This window comes from Crinia signifera, chromosome 2 (assembly GCF_055691185.1).
Source record: "Crinia signifera chromosome 2, ASM5569118v1, whole genome shotgun sequence".
Classification (NCBI taxonomy): domain Eukaryota; kingdom Metazoa; phylum Chordata; class Amphibia; order Anura; family Myobatrachidae; genus Crinia; species Crinia signifera.
The window spans coordinates 284,514,153-284,536,206 of NC_139218.1; the positions used below are offsets into that span (position 1 = coordinate 284,514,153).

General features: G+C 41.0%; 1 protein-coding gene across 12 annotated transcripts in view; it reads right to left on the minus strand.

Annotated features, from left to right (window-relative positions):
- The window catches only part of MBNL2 (muscleblind like splicing regulator 2), a 149,602-nt gene that overhangs the window by 101,605 nt on the left and 25,943 nt on the right, over nt 1-22,054 (minus strand). Inside the window, exon 1 of one of the 12 annotated variants that reach the window (XM_083168772.1) lies at nt 631-988. The exons of the other annotated variants lie outside the window; for them this stretch is intronic. The gene's annotated coding sequence lies outside the window, so the exon portion shown is untranslated. Of the gene's footprint in view, nt 1-630; nt 989-22,054 lie in introns of those variants that run through there. 12 annotated transcript variants of the gene reach the window in all.

Genomic DNA, 22,054 nt, shown 5'->3' on the forward strand with positions numbered 1-22,054 from the left:
AAGCAATAGCAGGGCTTTCAAAACAGAAATCTGTTCCCATTAATTTATTCTGCTGGCTGTGTGTTCTCATTAATATTGCATGAACACAGCATAATTGCAGTAAGTTTATTTCCATAGCTAATCCACTTATCTATAAGATAAAAATATAGAAATGACATAATGAGAGGCCACCAGTCTTTAGATTTTGGCTAGAGTTTGAAGTACGTGATGTAATAAAAAGCAACACAAAACTGCAAGGCTGTGACCTACAGGCGCTGCGTAGAGCATCTGCGTTTTTACATTAACTACTTGTAAAGGAAAATGTCACCCTGTGCAATTCTGGAACTAAATTGATGGCAACGTCATGTCATCTCCCCATGTCAATACTATAATACATAACCGCAAATCACAAGGTGTTTTAATCTGTCGCTTAAACGCGCAAAGTACAGTAAATTGAAGGATAAATGTGCAGGGCAATACATAGCAGAACACTAGTCAGGAAACCATCTGTTATTCCTAGTTCATAGATCTGGCTGTGTGCTCTAGCCTTTGCCCTGTAAGGCTGATCCTGACTCATGTAAGCAATATTCTGTATGCAGCACACTGCAGCAAACTCTTATTACATTCAGGGACACTAACAAATCCTCTTACCTTTCACAGCACTTGATGTTCCTCTGCACAGTCCACCCACAGCTCCATCAAATGCAGCAGCGGCAGCGTCATCTCTATCACTACGCTAAGGTCTTATCTGCAGCAAATTCTGTATTGTCCCTATCTTCTTTTTTTTGGCACACTCACATATGCCTTGCCCTTCCAGGGGATTTTCCCATCAGATGATGAAGCAGAGAGAGATGGTTTATACAGTGTAGCTGGAAAACTGCAGCCCTTTCTTCCAATCCCTCCCAGCCCACAGGAACCAATAGGATGCCAGTTGCTGCTCCCTGTCTTCTATTTACTGGCTCTGGGATTGTGAGTGACACTGCAATACAGCAGAACTAGAGTGCAAAACAACAGTGTATCCATACTGATGAAAATGGAATTTCCTTTACAGAATCTCAGCGTCACCTACATCAGGATAAGATGATAGCATCCGCATCACTCTGCTGCAGGGGATGGCCACCTTCAGCATTCCAGCTGCTGCTAAAATACAACTCCCACAATCCTCAGTGGCTGCTTGAAGGTGATCAGACCTGTAACTCAGCAACAGCTGCGGTAAAATTGTTGCCTGTCTGTGTCCTGCTGAGTAAACAAGAGTGCTTTCTGCACTGTAATGAAATGCAGATCAACATTAATGACAATTTTCTCAAAAATGTTGCAGTGACAATGCTGGTTATATATGCTTACTGTATTCCAATTAATACATCTGCTGCAGCCATTTTTTTGTTGACTAGTCATCTGTCAAGTACACATCAATAAGAACATCGGTTTCAGCACTACAACGTCAGCAGTAACGCTGCAAATCTAGGCAAAGCATAACTGCTGATTTGAATATTTTTTATTAGTCACGTTAAACTATCATGTGCACTACTGTATATACAGTACTGCTGTCTATTCGCCACATAGCATTGTATGCTCAGACTTGTAGTTCAACAATACTAGGAGTGTCACAAATGTCCTAAGTGCAGGCAGGCACACCTAATATTAAGTACAGCTGATTGGTATCATTCAACCCAACCTTTCTTTAAAACCTTTCATTCCCACACAACTTTGGTACATTTAGGTCTGAGGTTCTATTCCATAAGGTGGCTATCTGTGACAGAGAATTGGCCATGAACTGTTCCTGTACTTTACAATTGCAGTCTTAAAGTACTATGTACAGTATAGCCTACTTCCCCACCAATTACAAGAAATCATGTTTTTCAAACACTGCTCATAACATGACAGTTAGGGGCTGATTGACGTTCTCTAAGCCTTGATGAGCAATAAAGTGGATGGAGATAAAGGGGCAGATGTATTATACTAGATTATATATTGTGTGGGTTTAACAAAGGTGAAGCAGGAAGAGACATCGACAAGATGCATCAACATTTTGGATGCCAAAGTGGGGGAGTCAAAACACCTTCTCAGGCGATGTCCGCCAGGTCCCCCATAGTGCATCCGCCTAGTGCTGATGCACTGTCTCACACCCAGATGGCTCCTGTGCACACACACTACATCTTGCGAGTCTTGCACACACCGGCAGATATATATGTGTACTTCTCCACCATAATGGAGGATCATACATCTACCCTAAAACACCACCCAACAAGCTCTTAACTGTCATGTTTCAAACTGTGTGGCATACTGTATGTATTAAGCCTGGAGAAGCAATAATGTGGAAGGTGATGACCAACCAGCTCCTAACTGTCATTTTGCAATCCCAGCCTATAACTTGACAGTAAAGGAGCGGATTGGTTGGTTCATTAACTTCGGCCGCTTTATCACTTTTCCCGGCTTAATTCATCTGTCCCACAGCCTGTAATATGGCAGGTAGTAGCTGACTGGTACTTCATATCTGTCTACATTATCGTTCTTCAAGGTTTAGTACATAGACCCCTGAGCAAGAAATCTAACTATAAAGAAAGTGACAATAACAAATGTCAAGTCCTGGTGGCGTTACATTTTTACATCATAAGACTTGAAGGCTCTTTATTCCCCTTTCTATACCACAAAGCAGATGGTAGGGGAGTCACAACTACAATATATGGCAGAAGTTCCAAAACACAGTCATCAAGCCACCCCCGCAGTCATACCATTGCTAGTTGAAGTTTTGCCAAATTTTGAAAAACTGCAACAGAGTCTGAATTAGGCCCTAGGTTCCATGCCTCTCGCTAGTAGGATTGCTGAACCAAAAGCCAGTAGCCAGCATTACTGCTACAGTGTCTGCCATACATCCTGCACAGCTTCTTGGAGCGTCCTTAGGATTCTGTGGTCAGTGCATCACTGCTCCAGGCATGGGATCTGAGGAAGGTGGCAGCACAAAGCGCACTGAAGACCTGATACTGGGCTGGTAAACAGCTGCGATACCAAAGTACTAGGGAAGTGGTCATTTTTGCATAAACAATGGGACCCTCCATTAGGAGAGAATAGTGCACATAAGTGGCCACATATGATCAGAAACCCTTGCTGTGTAGTACATTTCAGCTGATAGGTGTCATTTATTTTAATAAAAGTGAAGAAGCCAAACATCTATTATCTAGACAACTCGTCAGCAGGCTGTCCGAGTCAGTAATTCTGCCCCTCTTAAAGTGATTTGTTGATATTTATTTTACATAGCCCAAAGACACAAGTAAAAGTTCCCTAATGGAACTCTTAATAAAACAATCCTTACTATACAAAGAATGATAATGAACGATAATGCACCTGAAGTATAGACATCGGGATGGAACTGTACTGTACGCATATATAAAGCAAAATTCTGTGTTTATGTGTGGCATCATTTACCTTTCCCAATATGGCAGATTGGCCGCTACAAGTTCTTCCCACGTTAGCCTGAACACAATTTTACCACTTTGTGGAATTGGATGTATAACTTATTTGATAATATTTTTTTTATATAAACTGAAATACATAAATAACTTAAGAAAGCATTCATGGCCTATTACTACATTTAGATTTTCAGGTTTGCTTGGCAATATAATCAAATTGGTCCAATATTAGTGTGGCTTCAATGTGATGTTCAGTTCATTTTATGACAGCTTTGGAATACTGTCCACCAACATGCAAATGCTGCAGGAGGTTTCTATATGAAATATACACCTCCTGCATTGCATTTGCAATCTGGGTGCATCGTCCATAGACGCAGATCACCATTGCGACCATCGGTTTGGTTTGGCAAGGCTGCATAATCTGAGACTTACTTAGTATGGGAGACATACTCGCCCAGCGAGGCCAGGGAATCTGCATGCAGCCATGGAAAGCCTGGCCTCATCCTTGTTCCCAAGAACACAGCTATGATGCGCCCCCTACTCCTCCCCCCTCCACTGTGCTGCGGCTTTGGGAATAGGCAAGCGGACTCGCAGATGGAGGGCTGCACATGTGCAGTAAACATCCTGCGCATGCACAGTCCTTTCACCATCAGCGATGTGCACTAACCATCAGGCCCATATGGGTTAAGGGGCATACACATGGGGCAATTTCAGTTCCTTTTCTAAGCGATCTGATTAGATCACTTAGAAATTAGATCACGTGTGCCCTGCAGCGATGCCAATGCGCAGTCCCGCATGGCCGCGGGGCTTTGGCTATTATAAAAATAGTCAAAGCCCTGCTCAGCACGAACGCTCAGCACACAGCATTGCAATGTCCCACTATGTCCTGCTGCAGCACGTTTCTCAGCTAAAAAAGCCAGGCTGCCCCATGTGAATGGGGCTTAAGACTTTATGACTTTATGATATTTAGACTTATTTGGTCTTGCCTATCTTTGCCCATCTTTCAAGAGATATTGGCCAGTCTGAATGGATTGCTGTCAAAGCTCAAGTCTATGATTCTGTCATCACCTTAATTTATTATTTATCACCAGTTATTTTCTTTTTTATACTTTTAATAATTGAAGCAGCAAAATGTAAATCATAAAAGTGAGAGTACGAGCATAAGATAACACACAAAATGTAATTTTTTTTGTCAAAATAAAAAAGGTACACTGGAATGCTACCGTACCGTATCATTGTCTCACAGGGCCTTATTTTGGTTCACTCTTTCTGACAAAATCCTTCTTAGATGGACAAAACCATGTGCACTGCAGGGGAGCATATGCAAAATGTGCAGAGAGAGTTAGATTTGGGTGGGGTTTTACTTCAAAGTGAGATCTATATTGAAGTGTAAAAATAAAGCAGCCAGTATTTTCCCTGCACAGAAACAAAATTACTCACCCAAATCTAATTCTCTCTGCACATGTTACATCTGCCCCCCTGCAGTGCACATGGTTTTGTCCATCTAAGAAGTATTTTGTCAGAAAGAGTGAACCAAAATAAGGCCCACAGTTACAGACTAATAAAACTAAAACAAAAGTGAGATATCGGCTAACATAACAATATAGTAGTACAACCTATCGATGGCTCCGGGTCTAAACATCTATCACCAGTTATTTATATAGCGCACACATATTCTGTAGCACTTTTACAGAGAATATTTGAGCACTCATATCCTATGTATAACTTAATGCAGTTTATAAAAGATGATCCAGAGCTGCACATTTTTAAGATGGAATTATGTAAGATTATATATATATATATATTTATTAAAACCCTTAAAAGGAGTATGAAATAAGAGTATCCCAAATCTACAAACTGCTGAACACGACATGACTATAAAATGTAATGCCAAATAAAATTTAAGAGTACTTTAATTGGCATGTTAAGTGGTTCAGATATTTTTGACCATACATTTCAGCTCAGGAAGCAATATTAGCACTTGAGGTAGAAGCCTTATTTATTTGTTTAATTAACAACACCCAAACCAAAATGTGGCATTTAATTAAATAAGAACTATAAATAATACATTTATAAATTCGTACCTCGCTTGTCTTGTATTCAATGGTTTAATTTAAAATAGTAATTAAAAAAAAAAAAACTAATGATTCAGGGCTTTGGAGAGGAGACAATTTTGGGTGCAGTTGGTTGAAATGTGCAGACTACAGCTTCAAACAACTGGGAGTATAAATTGGCAGGGCTGGCATACCAACACACTGAGTCAGCACGGCTGGGTTGTTCTCTGTTTAGGAACAATAAAGTTCTGTTAGAAATTAATGCCCCATGCCCACGGTTCGATGTGGTCTGTTTTTCTATTCAATTTGGATTATATTCGATTTAGATTTGATCCCAAAGAGCAGCCCCACTGCATCAAATAGAAAAATAGATTGTGCAGGCAAGGCCATATAGTACAGATCTTGCACCATGTGTACACCCCTTAACCCAATTAAAACTATAGCTGTATGGTGATGTTTAAGCATTATCCGTGGCTCAGCGAGTGATTGGGTAGTGTAAAGTAAGTAAGACATGATCACATGATACTCTTAATGGTAATAGTACAACTGGATTGTCTTTTCTCCCATACATTACCAATCTTTTGTTACCACCAGACCGATTGGACAGATAAATCTTTAAGTGTGTACACTAGAGACTACATGACATTGAAATAATGTATATCAGCCACTTGTTTGGTGTGGATGCATCAGATGTAACCTTGCCAGGCTGTGCTATCCCTGACATGGTTGCATTTGACTCCACAAGTCAGAAATGCCCACTGGGTGGCTGCCTGAAGATAATCTTCATGTATCTAGCAATCTCAGAGGGACCTCAATCCCCTGCGCCCATGGCTCCACTTTCAATGTGTTCTGATTATTTCTAGCCACAGTCTCTGGGCAAAGAAGAGGTTGGGAATAGCAGCACTGGTGCCTGTAATGTAGCAAATGTATGTAAAGTATAATCAATTTCACATTAAAATTAGATATATTTAATAAAATACATTGTGTGACCAATTATTAAAAACACACAATTTTGGTATTTGGTAATGATGCATAGGGAATAAAGCCTCCCACAAGGTGAATATTGTGGCTGTCCGTTCCTAGAATTCCTAAAAATTTCGGACCAAGAAAACAGTTAGTGAAAAGGATTTTGTTACCGTCCACCTTAGTTGAGGGCCAATGTGTCCTTATATCTCCCAGAAGCTTGAAGAATGGATATATAAAGCTGGATAGTTGTCCAAAATAAGGGAGTAGTCTACCACAACTGTGGCCAATTGAGGTGGCGGAAGTGCCCTATTCCGGATGCAGTGTGGGTCCAACAGGGAATGGAATCTTCTGAGGCTGGTCCGGATCAGTCCAAAGCATGTGAGCGTGGGCTTATTTTGGACTATTCAGCTTCATACGTCCATTCTTCAAGCTTCTGGGAGATATAAGGACACAATGGCCATCATGAGTGACGAAACGAGTTGGTGGTATTCTTCCAGTGACACAGTTTGTATGTGGAGCCGGGAGTCTGACCGATGGTGCGCTAGGAGCTGTGCGGCTCTGGTGCAATGTGAGATAAGACTACCTGATGTAATGAACCAGAATGAAAATGTAATCCATAGAAGAAAGGGTACAGATGTAACGGGGGTCATCTTTGCAGGGGCTGGCGATTCTATCACCAGCCCCGCCAGCAGCCAGCTACCACCAGGGGCGCGCACCCACGAGATGCTAGTGTGCCCCTTGGCAACGGATCCGTCCCGACCACCCCCTCCCCCCCCCAAATTGGGCAGCATCTCCCTGAAGCGGAGACAGACAGGGAGACTCTGCCCAGCCGCCTTGATACTGGGACGTGCGTGCGCGTGAGACGTATGCGGCGGCGGGGGCCGGCGGCAGGATCTGTAGCCGGCGCTCTCCAGTGAAAAAGGATCTGGCGGGCGCCGGGATTGAAAGAGTGGCGCTACATCTCTATGTCTCCGTGTGTACATATGTCAATTCTTTTTCTCTCTGCTTACTTTCCCACAGGTTAACACTCTGTCATGCACCTTCTTTATTTCACGTGGCTTCATAAGCTTCTCCTTGTCCACACTCCCACAGTAATGTGCATACAGCCATAAGCAAAAGTCGGAGGATAGGTTTTCCAGAGAGAAAAAAATATTTATTTTACTTTAAATTAAGTAAATTGAAAACTAACTGGAAGTGTTTTAGTTACCATAGTTAAGCAAATACATTTTTAAATTATGGGCATTATACAGCAGTAAAAAAGGGGAATAAATGTAAAAATGCACCCCATTCCAATACTTTTACAAATAAATCTATACACGTTATAGTCATCAAGCTCTGCCCCCCAGTATTGAAAATCCCGCAATCCGCGGGTCCTCGATGAGTGGGGGACAACTAAATGATGCGATTTGATTTGCATCTTTAGCCACACCCCCTCCCTCAGAAAAGCTGCGAATCTCAGGGAATTAACGCTGCCACGGGGGAGATTCGGGGGGAAGCCGTCGGTATCCGGGAGGGTTGCCCACCTTTTCAGGGAGCCGGGAGGGGGACACAATTTTCGGGAGCCTCCCGGCCATTCCAGGAGGGTAAGCAACCCTGGTTTAATGCTCATCTGCCAACTCATTTATGGCTTTTTAAAGGTGAGATGGCTGTTTACTATGGTGTTATTTAGTTTATAATGGTCAGTGCAGAGCTCTGTGATTTCTATTTATACATTGTGGTCACGTACCACTTGCACCTCAAAAGTACATAGGTTTGGAAAAAAGAAGCAATAATAATAATAATCAGAGAACTAGGCATATTTATCAATTAAGCTGGGTACACACTGGGTGATTACTGGCACCACCGATATTGATAACTATTTTGGCAGAGCTGCGGGAGAATCGCATAGCGCATACACACTGACCGATGTCATTAACAATATTGGTCAGTGATGTCACCGGGACCCCCGCTCCATACATGTAGTTGCTGATGAAATTTTCAGATTGAGCGGCATGTGCAGACACTGGGGAGTGTAAAACACTAGACTGGGATGTATATATAGGAACACCATTCCATGTAAAAGTAACTATGTAGCTATCAGCTTTACTTTGTTTTTATTTGTGTTTATTTAAGCAAGTTCCCAAAATGTAACATACTAAACATACACCTTCAAACACTAAAAGTCTATCTTTATACAGAGGATATAAGGACAAACCTGTTTACTTAAGTAAGCAACAGGTACTTTGGCATCCTCCTGTCAATACAATTATCTTCAGTGCAGAAAGCATCTGCCTTATAAGTTGTCCCCACCCCCATCATTCAGCTGCTGTAGATCAGCTGACAGAAAAAAAGCACACTCAGCAATCACATTCATAGTGCCTGTAAGCCTGTCTGGGTGTCTCAGCTCTACATGCAAGGCTACTCTGTCCACTGCAGATACAGTATTTACGGAGGCCATACACGCTGCGATAGCAGCATGCAATGGGATGTGATGTGCGCTCCCCGCGGGCATCGCATCACACAGTACAAAAAGTATGTACTTTTTGTACTGCTTTTAGATCGAATCTAGCCCATAACGCATGTGATTCTCACAGCGTGTATGGGCACCTTATTGTATACAATTTGGACTAGATGGCATCACATTGCATAGGTTTTGCAATGCAATGAGATGAGATCTAGTACAAAAAGAATGTGCAGCACATACTTTTTGAGCTGTGCGATGAGATGTGTGATGGGAGCGCGCATCACATCGCACCCAACAATTGTACCGTGTATGGGCACCTTTAGACGATTGGCTAAAGACTCTGCTACAGTCACCATTTTTAATAACAAAGTCCATGCTACTGTAACATGGAAAAGGGTTTTGTTTTGGTTCCAGCAACAGTTTTATAAGTGAAAGCTATTCAATAGAATTTAGTATAGTTATACCATTGCAGCACCATTTAGAACAATACGGACCAAGTACTTCAGCCTGAAATACCACTGCAGTAAATTCAATGCTGTAAACTAAAGACAGACTGCAATGACCTTATGAATACGAACAATAGACTCTGAGGAAAAATACCACTTCCTGTCAATGGAATGGTAGACATTGCATGCAGCGTTAATTACACCTAACTTATACTGTGCGTCTCTTACAGCATACCAATCCTTTACATCCTGTTAAAAGGTCATTAAGACATCTCTGTATAAACAATAGCCGGCAATTTTATGATCAGAAAGAAAGATCACAAGTCAAGTAAAAAATATCAAATAGGAAGAAAGATCACAAGTCTATAGATTGGGCCCTCCTACATTTTGACTGTCTGTAAATACCCTGTTTTGTTTCACTGTCTGCTATTGTAAAGCGCAACTGAATATGCTGCGCTATATAAGAAACTGTTAATAAATAAATAAATAAGTCAAGTAAAAAATATCGCCTAAACGGCATTAAATATACCCCTATGTGTGTGTGTAAAATGACTTGTGTAGCACATTAAAGTATTTTCTGTATGCATACATGGGCAGAGAAACGGACCCTGGTCCAAAATTACAGTATCGAAGTCAATGTCATATGTCTATGTTCAATTTTGCCAGTATACTTTCTTATAAAATTTGCAATTCTACACCATAGGCATTTCCAGTGCAAACACATAGGTCTGCTTGTGCAACATAGGCCATCCACCTACATATTATGAACAATGAGGGTCATTCAGACCCCATTGCTTAGCTAAAAATTTGCAGCCCAAGCAATGATCGAAAAGACCGCGCATGTAAAAAGGTCCTCAGTGCACATGTGCAAGCCGTCCGTGCAATCACAGACATAATTGGCTAACCATCACTGGCCGTTGAAAATTGAGTGACAGGTGCCGGGCGTTTGAGGTGGTATGCCTGTATTTTCTGGGAGTGCGAAGGCGTGCCGAGTAGACTTACTCGGCGATGCGAACATGGGGGAAAGCCATTAGATGGTGAGTAATTGCACATGGTTTTCCCTCTGTGTGCAAGCCTAGCAATAATTCTGAATGACCCCCAAAGTCTGGTCTAAGATGGTTGGGCTGGCATTGAATGGCCCATTATTAGCTGAATTCATGTCTAAGGAGTCCATCTCTACCATTGCTTGATGTTAATAGTTCTTATGTTTTAATTACTGAGTTTGATGCTGCAATCAAGAGTCAGTCCTGTTTGTATTACACTAGTAACTTAATGCTTTTAAGGTGAGTCATACTGTGAGCAGCTTTGAAGCTAATATAATTTTTGATAATCCTGTAACACAGAAAAAGCAACCTTCTCCCCTCCCTTTATCACATTTAAATAATAATACCCAGCAAGTTTAAATCTCAAGTAAAGCCCCTTCTCTTCCCAACTCCTTCCCTCCCTATTGATGGTGCAAACAGAGCACATGACATTTTCTTGACCAGCAAATTCTTGTGCTGACCCATAACATTACAGTAGGTGTTTGATGTCAAATCAGAGCATAGGCACAGCAGAGACCTTTTGCCTCACCCATTATGGAAAGATAATCAATATTTCTCAAAAGATATAATAAATAATTCAATCTGTGCAGTGCACATAGACCTAAACACATATGGTGTACTGACTTTTTTTTCTACAAAGGGAACGTCTAAATGAGATCACACTATGACACTGATTTATTTAACACCACTACTCTAGTAAGATGAATCGATGGTTAATATCCTGGCATGTAGAGCAAAAAATAAACTGATGTGGGTTCAACAATCTGGCAAAGTGTATGATGGAGCATGTTGTTACTGAATTTTAATAGGGGTAGATTCAGCTGTCACAATTTGATACTGGGCTCATTAAAATCTGACTCATTATATGACAGTCGTAAGATCAAAACTACACTTAAGAAATGTTGTTTGGTAATTTTTGCCTGCGGGATTATTTTACATTCTCCGAGAACCTGCATGCCTAGCAAAATCATGTATGCAAACAAAAATCTAACACACAGAGATATATGAACAGGAAACCAGAGTTATATAGCTAATGACACCCATGTCTACTCATAATAAACATCCTTGCCAGTTACCCTAAAAGACCTTTCACTTCATCATCTGGATAACTATTTTAAGATGCTGCCATCAATGGCCACACATGCAACCTTTCTGCAGTCCATACCGTTCTTATCAGTCATATAGTATAACCACATATGTGAAAATAATACAGAGCACTTTATCATTCATATGGATAAAACATTTGTAAAACAGATGCTTTGCCTTATACACAGACTGATCATTGCTTGTTTTGATTTAGCAGGTGTTGGTTGCACTCCACTTTAATGATTAAGAGGTCTTAATGCTAAGCCTCTGGAGGGAGATACAGTGGACAGAGCTACAGTACAGTGCCAGCCAATCAACTTCTAACTGCCATGTTACAGGATGGGTTTGATAAATGACAGTCAGGAGCTGGTTGGCTGGTACTTTATCTCCATCCAAGGCTGAGTACCTAAACCCCCAACCCAGTGGCGGAACTTGTGGGTGGTAAAATTTAATTTGGGCCCCCCTCCTCCACCCCATCCTAAGTTCACAATATGCAATATGGCAGTGGGTGACAGGGAGAAGCCGAGGGTGACAGGTAGCAGCAGAGGGAGGCAGAGTGTGACAGGGAAAAACAGTGGGTGACAAGGGCAGCAGTAGGCCCCTTAGTCCTCAGGGGCCCCAGTGCACTGCACTTGCTGTACCAATGGTAGTTCTGCCTCTGCCCTAACCCATTGATACAGTGTTACACAAGGGAAGATGTATTAATCATTGTTATGTGGGAGAAGTGGTAACAGTGCATGTTATGTGCACTGATACCACTTCTCCCAGATGTATGAATGTGCCAGTGTGTGGTAAATGACAGGGGCACTAGCCTTGGTGGGTGCTGGCTTTGGGCTGCATGTGAGATTTACATGAGTAGCGAAATTTCGCACATGCAAACTGGAGCTGGCCGAGCAGAGAGACATATTGCATCAGCACTAAGCTTATGTGCTTTGTGCCCCGGTGGACACCACCAGAAAGGGGGGGGGGGGGGATTCAGGATTCACTCCCCCTGCCCCAGCAAATAAGATGTAATGACATTCTGCAGGTGTAGCTTCCTTTTCCGCCTTGGTATTGAGGCGGAGCAGGAAGTCCTATAGCTGCACCATACTTTTAAAGTGTGTCATCCAGTAAAAAATACACCTTTACTACACCTAGGAGATCTGCAACACATGCACGGATATAGGTCCGTGAGAAACACTTCACTACTGTGTATACTTCACAAAACACTTTCTAGTTAATAGTCATGTGTAATAAACAGTTGACAGAATAATAAATCACAAGATACCCGGCAGTCAGAAATTATGTAAACACTGAGCCCTTTATACAAACTATCCCAAATAGGACTTGTTCAGCCCTGCTATAGTGAATTATAGTTTGTACTAATCACAGATAAATGTAGGAATTCTGTTTCAAATATGAATAAAAAATAAAAATTGGTCACACTTTTGATTTTATAAAACAGTTTTAAATATTTAAAATAACTTTTAATTTTTAAATATTTAAGTGAATTTGTTTAAAGCTAATAATAATATTGGAAACAAAAATGTGCAAGGTGAATGTTAAAGTTCCAAAGTTCCATGACAGCAGATCTAAATACTAGTTATTTAATAAAATCCTGTCATTTCATAAAAAAATCTGTTTGGTGCTCCACGTGGCTCTCTGCAATACAGCGTCCTAAATCAATCAAAACTCCAAATATCTGCAGTGTTGGCAAATTCCAAACATCTGAAATGTGGCTTCATAAAGTAACTTGGATTTCAGATAATGTTCCACTTAATCCCTACTTGTAAAATAATGTACTGAAGATAAGAGAATATTTAGTCCCATGGGAGTGAGCTGGCCTAATCAGATATTTACACTGTGCACTATGACCACAATGCATATAATGTTTCATCTGCCCTCACAATAGTTGATTCAGCAGAACTATTCTGAGACCTGAAGTTAAGATGTATCCAAGGACAACAGACTTTCCATTTGAGGACTGTCACTGCTAGACAGGGATCTCTTCATCTTCCTGTCTGGACGCTAATCTTAAGTGGGATGAGCACAAAATTGTAAATACAGGACATACACTGGTGCGCATGCACTGTTTTGTTTATTGTTTTTACAATGTTATTATTATTAGCTTTAAACAAATTACTATTCACTTAAATATAAAAAAACAGTAATTTTAATTAAATATTTATACTGGTTTGTTTTATTAAAACAAAAGTATGTATAACAAATAGACCAATAACAGAAGCATTTATATTTTCAAATGAAGATATATGTACATGAGACGAGCTTCAGCGGAGGCCCGGGAATAGGGGAGCGTGGGCCATGCTGCAGCTTGTCTCTTGCTAGCAATATCTTTCAATGTCCTGCATGTACAGGCAATACAGTGCATACCCAGCTTAAACATATTGTTCTGCCCCCTATATTTTATTTGTTTCTCATTTTGCAAGAATGGAACAGTATGCAGTTTAGACATATCATTGTCATTTCATGGCAGAGTATTTTCACAGCACAGCCAGGCCTGCCCTGAGCAAGCCTACATTTGGTGCTGAAGAATGATGGACTGTGTGCAACTGAAAGGCCGTAGTCAGATGTCTGCTGCCAGGTACACTAAAGGTGCACGCACACGGTGCGATTTGAGCTATATAGCCAAAATGGGAAGAAATGTTAGCACAAATCGCAGTGTGTATGCAGCTTGCGATGCTGATGCGTGCCCTGTGGGATTGGCATTGCAAGAAAAAATAACTCATGCAGGCAAGCCAATATTGACTATATCTCAAGTAAATATAGTTAATATTGCATGTTTCTGGCTAAATCGCATAGTCAAAATCACCATAGCAAAAATCTCACTGTGTGTATGCACCTTAAAACTTCTCTGACAAGTGCAAAAAGGCCACCTGCACTTGGAAAAGGAAAAATTAATGACACGGCTCGCTTAGGAGCTTGTCATCATGAATAAAGACTTAGGGGGGTATTCAATCACCCGCAGCATCTACCGACGGGGGAGATGGCTGCAGGGCCCTATTCAATGCTGTCTTCCCCGACAGCATTGAACAGGGTATCTGGGCAGAATGAGCCCGACTTCACAAGCAGTCAGGTCCGTTCTGCCGGGAACGTCCGGGAAGTGACGAGCTCCCGGCCGCAGCTCACGGCCACGCCCCCTTCTTGTCCTGCTGCAGGTGGGACATTGAATCCCGCCTGCTTGTTCTCAGTTGAGCAGACCGAAAATGGGACAGGTTCATGGCTGTCAGCTCGACAGCCATGACCCCATATTGAATACCCCCTAAGGCCCTAGGGTTAACCAGTATAATATATTGTATTGGTAAAAGTGCAAACTACGCTAAACACACTTTTTAAAAGCATCAGTTACACACATGTTCTCCTTCGTGCATTTTTATCCCTTTTTATGATGTTTATCTATGAGTTAGACCGAAATGTATTTTAGCCTTCATGCTGAGGGAGGTGCTTAAGCAGAGCTCGCTCAGCACACATGGCGGCACACAAGCAAAGCACCCACGATGTGTGCTGCAAAGTTTTTTGCTACACCAAATACTGCAATTTATTAAAATAGATAGTGCATGTACTATCTCTCTAAGGCCAATTCTGGTGCACAGGACCAGGCATAGGCATCGCTATGGGTCATACACACAGAGCGATTCATGCCTCATTTATAAGCAATCTAGAAATGGGGCTTAAAATCGCCCCCTTTTTATGCCCCATTAAAAAAACAAAAAGCTTAAGATCTTCATTATAACATACCATACAATGAGCTTCCATGCACCAGAGCTACCAAAGTTTCCATTGGCCTAATTCATCTTCAGTCACAGTTTTGCTTAAAAAGCAAAACTGCAACTGCAGTCTCCTGTATGCTGCTGGCTTGCCAGCAAAGAACAAGGCCACCTGTCATGTAAAGTCCCTCCTTGCTTTGCAATTGCATTTCTATGGTAGCTCCCTGTCTCTGACGTTTGAAGAAGTAATGTAGAGTTGCAGCAAAAATCGCAAGCACGTCACAGGCATTTTTGGAACATGTAACTGCCTACATCTGTGATTCGATGTTAATACAGTACTTCTGCATGATAATACAAAATGCACCAAATGCATTTTCTGCGTGACTTCCATAACAAAAAGTTTTTGACTTGCAATATAATAATTATCTTTTTAACTTCAAAAAGAGTAAGGGGGGGGTATTTAATGTGAGGTTCACGATAGTCGAGCTTGCTCGACCGCCGTGACCCAGCCCCGTTCTCGGTCAACTCGACCGAGAACATGCAGGCGGGATCCAATGTCCTGCCTGCCGGGGAGCGAGAAGGGGGCATGGCCACGAGTTGCGGCCAGGAAGAGGCGAGCTGCAGTCGGCAGCTCGTCACTTCCTGGCTGTTCTCGGCAGAACAAGCCCGACAGCTAGTGATGTCGGGTTCGTTCTGCTAAGATACCCTGCTCAATGCTGTGAGGGAAGACAGCATTGAATAGGGCCCGGCGGGCACCTCCCGAAAGGGAGGTGCTCGCCGGAGATTGAATATCCCCCAAAATGATAGAGTTATAATGGACAGTTGGTGTAATGGTTAGCATTACTGTCTCACAGGACTGATGTGCTGCATTTGATTTTCACCACAGCCCTGACGGTGTGGAGTTTGTACATTCTCCCTGCACTTACGTTGGTTTCCTCCAGGTACTCTGGTTTCCTCCTTCACTGCAAAAATATACTGGTAGGTTAACTGGCTCCCGACAAAAACGAACACTACAAATTTTGTGATATCAACTTTAAATGTTGCATAATTAAATATCCCTTTTATTCTAACCACATGAAATGACAGAAGCAGTTAAATAAACACACTGTATCAGTGGTATTACCCATGGCATTTGCCTCAAGGTATTTTTTGACTAAAGCTATAAATGTATTAACGTCACATTTTGCTCAGACAACAAATGCTTCATATTAGTGGTTTCTATGACAACTTCCATTACTACTGACTTTCTCTGCAAGATGAACACAGGTCGGTACAAATGTTCTACATAATGGCCTTGAGAGCAATATTCATCCTATTTGGAGGATGTTAACTGTCTTTTAGTCTTCTATAATGGAAAACAGCTGGGTCTGCAATATAAAATGCTTGTGTTCTGTTTCTTGACAAGATCAGCTTTATCTCTGGGTTATGATCACCACACAGACACCAAAGGGCAGAGATGTGTATGCTAAGTAAAAGGCCACAGATTCTGTTTTCCTACTGGCAATTATCAAACAAAATGTACATTTTGCTCCACACAAACCTGCAGTAGGTTTCAATAACAGACATGATAGACAATGTCATCTTTATTCTCTGCCCATATGCGTTATTCTTAAAGCAACAAATAAAATGTATATGCAAGTCAGTGAAGATGGAACATTATTATTAGAGCCTGTCAAAATTTACTTTGTGGAAGTGCTCAGAACCATAATTTTCAGATTTGTGTAAACACTGTAATCACTCCAAAACTGAATCTAAATTTGCATTAAAACACAGGTGTTTATTCAGTAAGATTGAGACAAGTTTAAAATCTGTGATGATTTGAGACAGAGGAATAGATAGATTCAATGTGTGGCGCTATTTCCGACATGGGAAATAGCGTCCGCCAGCTATTCAATGCTGCCGTTTATGACAACATTGAAGGCGGATTTCAACAAAACAGATCAGATTTAAAAACAAGTCGGATCTCTTTTGTGGGAAACAGCCGTGGATTGTGAAATTCACAGCCACTTCTCGACAATCCACAGCCGTTTTCACCGACGCGCCCACTTTTCGACACTCGACAGGCGGAACTTTGAATTCTGTCTGTCGCGTTGCAGACGAGGTGGCCGACTGTCAAGATATTCCGACAGTCGGAATCAAACATTGAACACCCTCCATACTCTTCAATAGTATCACAAATCTCGTGTGTAGGGCCCTTAAGGAGGCAATACACAGAGAAACATCTAATGGTTTAATCTACTTCATGTTTATTTCAATTCAAAGCCTAGGTACACTCAGTACTGCATTTCTGAGTGTACTATAAATGTGTTAATATATTTAGTCTATATACAGCTATCCAGATGTAACAGGAATAATAAGTAGTAATAAAATAATTTTATTTAAAGATGTAAAATAAATAATATCAAAGTTTAATAACTTAATGAATGGTATAATAAGCAGGGATTTTTTTTTATTTAGGAAATCAGTAATGTAAAAAATAGCAATTCTAAAACAACACCTACTGTATATATTAATGTTCCTATGTATAGTGTCAAATGTCATATACTGTAAACTTTCAACAATTCAGATTATGTGCTCAAACTTGCAATTAATTTAGAGCGCATGAAGACAGAATACATTCACCTTGTAGGTCATAGTTTATTTTTTAATTGCTAATAATTTCATTGTGGGTAAAAAAAAAAGGTATTGGAAAAGTATTCCATTAATTAATTATTACAAAATAGTTTTGCATAGAGTACTTATGAATCTCATTTGTCAACATAATTTTATATGTAGATAAATTATGCTATAGTGTTAATACTGATTATGATGTATTAACACAATTATTTCTGTCCTTACCATTACCCTCCTGCCCCATAATAATCTTCCCATGTTTTTTCTGTACACTTACAAAGATTTCAATAAAGTTAATTTAAAGTCAGAAGTGAATAATCCCTAATACATGTAACATGCTTTAAATAACTACAAATATCATGTTAGTATATTGTACAAACAAAGGTTAAAAATGTTTCATGCTCACTGCCCATAAAGCATGATGTTACATTTTGCTGTGGACATATTGTCACCTCGTGAAATTAGGTCACCCATGCATTGTACAAGAAATTAATGAGCTTTCATAAATCATCTTAGTAAAAGCCTGCTGTCCTTTAGCTATTTGCTCAATACGAAAGAAAGCAGATGTCACCTGACAGTACGATATAAGTGTTTTATTACATCTGCAACACATCACCACAATTACACATATACAGTACAGTAAATGAATCTCTACAAATATCACTGTTTCTCTTTAAAGATGGCAGGTCAAACTGAGGTCTGGATGGCAACGTGTGACCTCTGACGCATACAATTTGTGGCCATCTACCAATGACGCACCTGTGGAATTAACGTTCTTTCAAAGGTTACGGTCTAAATGGTAGACAGTGTCTAGGAAGACACCAAATTGTCAACATAGACAAAATGCTGACATGGAAATGGTGGACACATGAAAAGGTTAACATGAGTTTTTCATGTTTTTTGTGTCAATTTGTACATTTTAACACATGTACCCAACATTAGTGTATCGTGTACCCTATGTACCCATGTACACCATACTTTGGGCCAAGTGCCTCGCTCCACTACACTTTACTGTTCCACATGGATGGAAAATGATGTAAAAGGCTACAGAATAATTCAGCGTTAAAATTAGGCACAGATAGGCCAATGTGCTGGCTTTCCGTAGAAGGCATTATACCACCCTATAACAAAATGTATTTATATTTGTACAGCTAGTTTATAGAGAACAAAAAGCAAAAACTGTAAAATGTCCACTTATCTTTCTGTATAAACCTATATATCCCAGTTTACAAAAAGAAAGTTTCCTCCTCCTTTACAGGTGAAAAGATAGCTATAGATGAAAGTAATTTGGCCTCTTATATGGTGGTAGCAATTGTTTGTGCAGTATGTAACAATCCCTTTTAATACTAATATAAAGAATGAAATGCACCTGAAAATTGAAACCATTGTTTAAAATGATCCAATACGCGCACATGTTATGCATATTTGGGCGTACTGCGCAGCTGTACTGTTTTCCCAATGATGCCTCCTTCATTCAATGAGTTTAACACAAGTTAAATGGATTGATGTCAATGGAGTAAATTCCAATGATGTACTGAATGCTAGATAACAACCACTTGTCGGATTCCTTTACAGTTCAAAACAAATGGCAGCGGATCCTGTCTTTACAGAAAAAAAAGAACAAATTGCAACAACAATGTAAAGAAAAGTAACAATAGTATTCCCAGAAGTTTGGGCTGTCTGCCAAGTCCATTGTAGTGATTAGGAATGGGGAGGTAGACAAGGATATAGGGGGATATTCAATAAGTGTCGAAACTGCCGTCTTGCCGAGCAGACAGCAGTTTTCGACATGAATACATTGGAAGGGGTTCCGATCTATTCAATCTTAGCTTTTTTTTTGTCGAAAAGTTTAGACATGCCGAAAAGCAGATGGATTGACGGAAACACAGCCAAAACTGCTGTGTGTCCGTCATTCTCAATCCGGCATAACAAGATGCCGGATTGAGGCAGGGAGGACAGCGCCGGGTGAGCAGCAGAAGCTTACACAGTGCCGTCCTCCTGTCCGCCACAGCCCGCACCCTCACGCCGCCACCCGCACCCTCCCGTACATACCCACCGCCGAACCGTGTGAGAGCAGCTCACCCGGCTCCCTCGCCATCCCCCGCTGCCGCGCTCACCCGGTCTGAGCTCCGGCCGGGTGAGTGTCAATCATCAGCCAAATCTGACATCCGGATTTGGCCGATGAATGTAATAATTTATGCCGGATCCATTCCGGCAAAATGGATCCGGCATCAATTGAATATTGCCCTTAGTTGGTTTCCTGTCCCAGAAGCTTCTCCTCAAATTATAAGTTTTTATCAGCAACTGTGCATAAATGTGGCTTTGGTCACCAAAACTTCAGTTACAAAAAACGGGCTTGCATGATCTCATCTCCATCACGTGACAGAGCCTACGGTAGCACCAGCACCAACTGTGCATATTCTCCCATATCCTCGCTGGTAAGGAGCATGTTTCCTGTAATAAAATATGTGATCTACTGCACTTTCTTATTGCTAACTATAGAATAGTTAGGGAAAAAAATGTAAATATAGAATACATTAAAACATCTTTAAAAACCTTAGTCTAACAACCCACAACTGCAAATCTAATGGCTGCACTGTTTCAACATGATCAATAAATAAACTGTAAAATATTGAAATTTGTTTTTTAGCTTCTGTATACAATTTATTCTTTGAACTTGAGGATACACTAAGGAGAATTCAATGGCATGCCCTACACAATAGTGTTGAGAATGAATGCCTGGAGCTATTCAATTAGCCGCTTTGTAAACCCACTTCCAGAGGATTTCTACTGGCACTCTCCGTATTCAGCCCCTGCCCGACGGTCGGGGTGTACACCTGCGCATTACTGTGCAAACGCAAACCCCGACTGCGAACAGCCTCATCGATTTACAATGTCGCTGGGCCAATAACAATGGGGAGGGGGGCTGAGGGCAGGATCGGGCAGACAGGGGTGGTGGCGTCTCCATGAAAATGCTGGGCGCACATGGGATTGCGGACGGGATGAGGTGTGCTGGGGGGCAGACGGCTAACGTCTGACGACGTCAGCCACTCGCCCTGTCTTTGTCCTGTTGCCCGCAAATATAAGTCAGTCTCTACTGACTTATATTTGAGAAGCAGGCACATGTGAGGGTACTGTATGTGTCTTCATAACACATCCCCCCGCATGGTTGGGAGGGGATACGGTGGCATGGGGGGGGGGATTTTTGGTGGAGCAGGCTTCACAGATTACTGAGTCCACCAGAATCAGGGCCATAATCCCGGTGCAATTCAATATAGCATTCAATTGAATTACCCAATCGTGTTCTGTAAAAACAGGCAAATAAAATTACCTACTGTGAAATATCATTATATTAACCTGCCAGCATGTTACGTACTTATGAAAATGGGGAAACATAAATGACTATACCTGTAAATTTGGTACATGTGGAAGTATTTCACTTTCTAGAATAACTTATTCATTACTACAGAGGACAAATCATTTTTCTTGCTACACATCTGCCATAGTGTGTCAGAAAAGAGAGGATGATTGTGTAAGTTCACAGACCATTTACACACTGATAACAGAAAGTGACAATTCCATGGTAACATAGCATTATGTTCATATCTGAGTTTCTAACTTCACCAGACACAGTTGCAAAGGTCGGTGTTTAAGAGAACCTGTAAACCTTTGCCACAGTAAGACATGAGACAAATACTTCTCCGATTCTTATACTGAATTAAGTTAAATATTTTGCAAGTAACACATATGAAACAGTGGGAAATTGTGTATTCTGTGTATATGTAGCCACAGCTTGCACATATCATTTTGTGAGGGAATGGCTTACACCAGTGGCTCTCAACCTCAGTCCTCAAGGACCCCCAACAGTGCACGTTTTCCAGATCTCCACACAGAATCACAAGTGAAATAATTAGCTCCACCTGTGATCTTTTAAAATGTGTCAGTGAGTAATGAGTGCACCTATGCACCTGCTGGGTGACCCTAGAAAACATGCACTGTTGGGGGCCTTTGAGGACCGAGGTTGAGAACCACTGGCTTACACTATCTTTGTTGGAGAAAAACAAAGTTTTTCTCTTTAGGATACAGCAATACACAAGCAATATATTATTTAAATATTGTAATATTTCTTTCTAAAATTAAATCTAATGTGAAAGCAACAAATGTATTCCAGTAATGATAAAACGCGGACAATAGTTCAGAAAGTCTTGCATTATACATTCAAAAAGCTATTAGGGCAGTGCTGAGAGAAGAATCATGGCACTATTGATTGTGAAGGCATAATAATAAGCAAACAAAGATCTAACTTCAAGTTT